Source organism: Sinocyclocheilus rhinocerous, unplaced genomic scaffold, assembly GCF_001515625.1.
Source record: "Sinocyclocheilus rhinocerous isolate Xijiao unplaced genomic scaffold, SAMN03320098_v1.1 scaffold1873, whole genome shotgun sequence".
Lineage (NCBI taxonomy): Eukaryota > Metazoa > Chordata > Actinopteri > Cypriniformes > Cyprinidae > Sinocyclocheilus > Sinocyclocheilus rhinocerous.
Window position 1 is genome coordinate 110,822 of NW_015624208.1, and position 6,260 is coordinate 117,081.

The 6,260-nt window shown below is 42.7% G+C and overlaps 1 long non-coding RNA gene across 1 annotated transcript; it reads right to left on the reverse strand.

Annotated features, from left to right (window-relative positions):
- Window positions 1–1,071: 1,071 nt before the first annotated feature.
- On the reverse strand, window positions 1,072–3,115 carry LOC107739514 (uncharacterized). The gene is made up of 3 exons (XR_001640011.1): window positions 3,032–3,115; window positions 1,469–1,558; window positions 1,072–1,323 (listed from the first exon to the last, which is right to left on the reverse strand). It is a non-coding gene; the product is annotated as an uncharacterized LOC107739514 (long non-coding RNA).
- Window positions 3,116–6,260: the final 3,145 nt, after the last annotated feature.

Sequence of the window (6,260 nt, forward strand, 5' to 3'; positions counted from 1 at the left end):
TACGCAACCGTTGTGGATCCTTTACGACGCCTGCTAAAAACGGCTTCACAAACTAGCATGGACTGGCCGCCTGAGGCAGAGGACAGTTTTCAAAAGCTGAAAACACTGCTCACACATAGTCCAGCTCTGGCACCTTTCGATCTAAACTTGCCAACGTCTGTCTCAACGGATGCATCTGATTATGGCTTAGGAGCTATGTTATCTCAGCTTCACCCAGATGGCACAGAACGAGTCACTGCGTTTGCTTCTCGAGTACTTACTGATGCAGAGAAAAAGTACAGTACTGTGGAAAAGGAAACGTTGGCATGTGTTTTCGCTGTGGAACGCTGGAGAACGTACCTCTGGGGGAGAAGATTCACTCTCAGAACGGACCATCAAGCGTTATCAACTCTACTAGCTACAAAAGGCATGAATCGCGCTGGCTTACGTATTGCAAGATGGTCAGCTAGACTGCTTTGTTATCAATATGATGTGGTGCATAGGGCTGGACACAAAAACTTTGTAGCCGACTGCTTGTCTAGAATGCCAGTAGAATCACAAGATCATGAGCAAAACGCTGAACCTGCATTGCTTGCTGAAATAGACACTGTGCAAGGCCCCATACCTTTCTCACTTTTGGAAGAACAAAGTGATTGCTGCCCTGAACTTGCTCGCCTAAAAACCCAAATGCAAAGTGGATGGCCAAAGAAACAAACAGACGTTCCTATGGAGCTGCGTCCTTACTACCACTTACGACATGAACTTTCTGCTGAGGCTCCACTCCTCCTACGTGGTTCTCGTGTACTGGTACCAGTATCACTTTGCACTACACTCGTGCATCTTGCGCATGAAGGACACCAGGGTATCGTGCGAACGAAACAACGGCTACGTGAGCTGTATTGGTGGCCACACATGGACACACATTCGAATTGATGAGAGGGAGACAAATGCGCACAAAACTGCATATCCTTCCTATACAGACCACACGGGATTCTGCCATTAGGCAGTATGTCAAAGCCAAGCAAGAGAAAAGCAAGGTTTACACGGATGCCAAACGTAGCGTGAAAATTCCTTCCTTTCGGCCAGGAGATAAAGTGCGAGTGAGAAAACCATTCCTTGTAAAGAAACCAGACTCAAAATTCTCACAACCTCTCACAGTGAATAAACAAACAGGAGCAAGTACTTACCTTCTCAGTGATGGGAGACGTTGGAACGCAGTACGTTTCTCCAAGTGTGCTGGAAAGGTAACGGAGGATTCCTTCAAGGACTCTCTAGCAGATCCAAATAAATGCCCAAGGAGTGTGAGGATGAAGAGGAGTCCGATATGGTTGAAGGACTATGTGGCTTGAGAAGTAAGAAGAAAAAAAAAAAGAAGAGAATTGCCTAGTTCACATTAAAGGCAGAAACAGTAAGAGTAAATAAAAAAAAGGGGGGAGAATTTCAGTAGTATGTAAATTTGTTAAATGATGCTGTTGTATTATGTTATTACTTATTGTGGAAGTTGTAGCATTTCTTCTCACAAAAGGGGGAATATGTTGTGTCCAGTAGATGGCGTTGTAGGCTTGTTCTGATGCTGTGCCTAAAGGAAAAAGGAGAGCAGAGTAAAAAATGAGTTCATGGAAGAAACGTGTCCGTGTCTGTCTGTTCTGAGTATTAATTTATTTGAGAGAATACTACAGCTACGCTGTGAGGAGCAGGATTTCCATGCAGAACATTCCTGACAGTGATCCTCAGGTCACCCTTGTCTCTAACTAACGCAGCCCTGAGATCTTTACGACCAGAGGCACTGGACTGGGTAGAATTCAAGGGAAGCCTCATAATAAATGAGAGGCGCCCCTCAGCGTAGCCATTGACATGAATTCGCAATATGGGCATGATCTATCCACAAAAGCCGCTTCAGCCGCTTCAGCACCCAGACATGTGAGACAGCGATTTTGCCTGTCATCAGAAGTAAGGCAAAACAACCACACCAACCACACCCCGGTTGGAAAGACATCTTGAAAAACACTCTTACGCTGGAGTGCACAGGGGTGGAGCACAGTACTTGTGTGCTATCACAGGGGCCAACAAACCACTGCTGTGTTCCAGACACCACATTCAGAGACTTATCCTCCTACGTGGTTCTCGTGTACTGGTACCAGTATCACTTCGCACTACACTCGTGCATCTTGCGCATGAAGGACACCAGGGTATCGTCCGAACGAAACAACGGCTACGCGAGCAGTATTGGTGGCCGCACATGGACGCGATGGTCAGTGGCCTCATAAAAACATGTACTGCTTGTCAAATGAATGATAAGTCAGCACGCACACATGCAGCTCCGATGCAGCCAGTGGAATTGCCGCAAGGGCCTTTTCAAAAAGTAGCTGTTGACGTGGTAGGACCATTCGACATGGCTACACATGACTGTCGTTATGCCATTACCCTACTGGACTACTACAGTAAATGGCCTGAGGTGGCTTTCACTCCATCTGTCACCACAGCTACATTAGTGACATTTCTAACTTCAGTGTTCGCTCGAGAAGGTAACCCTGCATACATAGTTACTGACAATGGCAGTCAGTTCTGCTCCTCAACATTCCAGGATTTCTTGAAGGACAATGGCATTACACACATTCGCACTAGTGTGTATCATGCTCAAGCAAATGGTGCTGTTGAACGTTTTAATAGAGTCCTCAAGAATTGCATCCAAACTGCTGCGCAGTTGCACAAGCCTTGGAAACAAGAAGTAACTGCATTCTTACACGTCTACAGAGCGACACCACATGCAACTACTAACAAAACTCCTTTCGAATTGATGAGAGGGAGACAAATGCGCACAAAACTGCATATCCTTCCTATACAGACCACACGGGATTCTGCCATTAGGCAGTATGTCAAAGCCAAGCAAGAGAAAAGCAAGGTTTACACGGATGCCAAACGTAGCGCGAAAATTCCTTCTTTTCGGCCAGGAGATAAAGTGCGAGTGAGAAAACCATTCCTTGTAAAGAAACCAGACTCAAAATTCTCACAACCTCTCACAGTGAATAAACAAACAGGAGCAAGTACTTACCTTCTCAGTGATGGGAGACGTTGGAACGCAGTACGTTTCTCCAAGTGTGCTGGAAAGGTAACGGAGGATTCCTTCAAGGACTCTTTAGCAGATCCAAATAAATGCACACCAAGGAGTGTGAGGATGAAGAGGAGTCCGATATGGTTGAAGGACTATGTGGCTTGAGAAGAAAGAAAAAAAAGAAGAGAATTGCCTAGTTCACATTAAAGGCAGAAACAGTAAGAGTAAATAAAAAAAAGGGGGGAGAATTTCAGTAGTATGTAAATTTGTTAAATGATGCTGTTGTATTATGTTATTACTTATTGTGGAAGTTGTAGCATTTCTTCTCACAAAAGGGGGAATATGTTGTGTCCAGTAGATGGTGTTGTAGGCTTGTTCTGATGCTGTGCCTAGAGGAAAAAGAGAGTAGAGTAAAAAGGAGTTCATGGAAGAAACGTGTCCGTGTCTGTCTGTTCTGAGTATTAATTTATTTGAGAGAATACTACAGCTACGCTGTGAGGAGCAGGATTTCCATGCAGAACATTCCTGACAGTGATCCTCAGGTCACCCTTGTCTCTAACTAACGCAGCCCTGAGATCTTTACGACCAGAGGCACTGGACTGGGTAGAATTCAAGGGAAGCCTCATAATAAATGAGAGGCGCCCCTCAGCGTAGCCATTGACATGAATTCGCAATATGGGCATGATCTATCCACAAAAGCCGCTTCAGCATTCTTGTGGCCCAGACATGTGAGACAGCGATTTTGCCTGTCATCAGAAGTAAGGCAAAACAACCACACCCAGAAGCACACGGTTGGAAAGACATCTTGAAAAACACTCTTACGCTGGAGTGCACAGGGGTGGAGCACAGTACTTGTGTGCTATCACAGGGGCCAACAAACCACTGCTGTGTTCCAGACACCACATTCAGAGACTTACTGCAGACTGTTGTTGTAATTTTCTTTGTCATTCTTTTCTTATCAGTTGAAAAGGCACCCACAAACCAATCGGCTTCGAAGCAAAAATCATCTTATATATCTGTATGTATGGGGAGTGGCTTGGCATGCAAATTTTACTTACCAATTGTCATTGGATGTTTCTTGTAATGGTCTGAGGTGATTGGGGCTCCCAATTGATACCCCTAACGTCAGTGTCAACGTAATGTCGACTGTGTAAGAGCCGAAATGATCTCCCCATAAAACCAAACTTCAGGAACTCTCAAAACAGATGCCATGAAACAAAACAATAAAACTAAGCTGGAGAAAATATCTCAATAAAGAGCATATAACTCCACTTTGCCTAAACTTCTCTTCTTGCTCATTTATAACCCCCTCTCCCCTCTCCCCCACCAGGCTTCACTGAAAATTCACTAAGAATATCTACCACATATGATGTATCTTGTTAATCTGTTGTTTTTCCCTTCATGTTTAGTATCATTGTAAAGGTCTCTGTGTGATTTGTAAAATGGCCTTAATTTCACAGCAGTCTCTTATATTATGAAGTAACTGCTGAAGAAACTTTTGAAGAATTATGTTTTGCTGTTGAGGGGTGTCTCTCTCTCAGGGTCTGTGCGAATGTTTTCCCTTCTCTGGCTAGGTGTGACCCTTGGGTCACAGAATACTGACCAACTAAAAGGTATTTTATGTTTTTACAACTGATTTGAAGATTTATTTTTTCTGGTCTGGATATATAAGGAAAGTGGCAAGACACTAATTTGGGATTCTGTAACCAGAAAACCCCCACACAGCATGTGTGAATCTCTGGAGCTCTGCATCCAAATCTCTCACATGCTGCTGTGTTGCCTCTCTGCTGTCGGGTATGCATCTCTCACTTTTAGATTCATCTTTGAGCAATTGATGTTATGTATTTATCTTAATTGGAATTGGATTTAATTCTGAATTGGATTTTTATTGTTTAATTATGTAATTGGCATGATACATTTTTACCTGACAAAAAAGTTGTATTTGTTTTATTCTGATCTCGTCGATCAGTTTTATGACCTCTTAATGGCTGTGTGGGGGAATCTTTAGATTCTGTTTGGAATGTGTTTATTCTGCAGCTTTGGTGGGTCTGTTCTGCAGAGGCTTTACAAATATTATATAAACACAATATACAGACAGTGTCAAGATTTTCCTGTTTGCTTAACTAGTCATTTTACCTTAAGTATAATGTATACTAAATAAGAATAAAGTTAAAGGATAATAAAGAGGGAAAATAAGTATTTATGTATTATATGTAATATAAATGATGAACTAATGAGTTGTCTCCGATAGGCTGATGATGAGTCAACACCTCATGAGGCTCTGCATATTGCACCTTTAAGTTTATAATCTTTGCTGTTTTAAACCAAACAGACAGTAAAAGCAATTTTTGGACAGCTACTAAAGACTCAAAGACTTCTTTTTATCAGGGACGGTTTCTTCATTAGGGCGATAGGTCGACACACCACCAAAGTGTGAAAGGGAGAGATTTTTTTCTATCACATTAAACCACAGTGTTACGCTAGCTGTCACTGTTCTAGACTCTTTGTTCTGCTCTGGATATATCAGCATCAATTCACATTATGTGGAGTCTATTATTATTATTAGTGTGCAAATAAACAAACCGTGTATGTGCGCTCTCTGATAGCTTTTTGCACAAGCACATTTCAGTATGGTTGCTTGTCTGACAAGTGTTTTATAATGGACACTCATTGAAGAAGCATGGTTTTATAGAAGTTTGCAGTGGTCAGTGGTGTTTATATAAATATGGGCATCAACACTCACTGTGACAGAGGAACTGTTCACTGGTCATTTTGAGCAGCCTTAATATCATCGCATTCAACAAATTCAGAATGTTTTTATTTGTTTTTTTTATTTGTGTTTTGCTCTGTTTAATCATTTTGAATGGATCCGTATATATGTATATACAGTCAGGTTAAAGGTGCAGTAGGAGATCTTGGAAAATGCTAACTTTAGCCTGATAGCACTGAAAGCGAACGTCCCACCCTCCCTGCAATCGCCGTCCAAAGCCACGCCCCTGAACGCATTTACGCACAGACCAGAATACCAGAGACAACATTACAATAGGCTACATCAGCGTTTCCCAATTCCAGCCCATGTTCCGAAGTGAAGTAAACATCAACGTATTTCCCCTGCTCAGGGAGGAGGGAGCAATGAACACTGTGTAGGGATCATATCGATCGGAACACAGTTCATGCACGTAGCTCACTTCTAACGAGCTGGTTATCTGAATCTCGGGGACTGGAATTG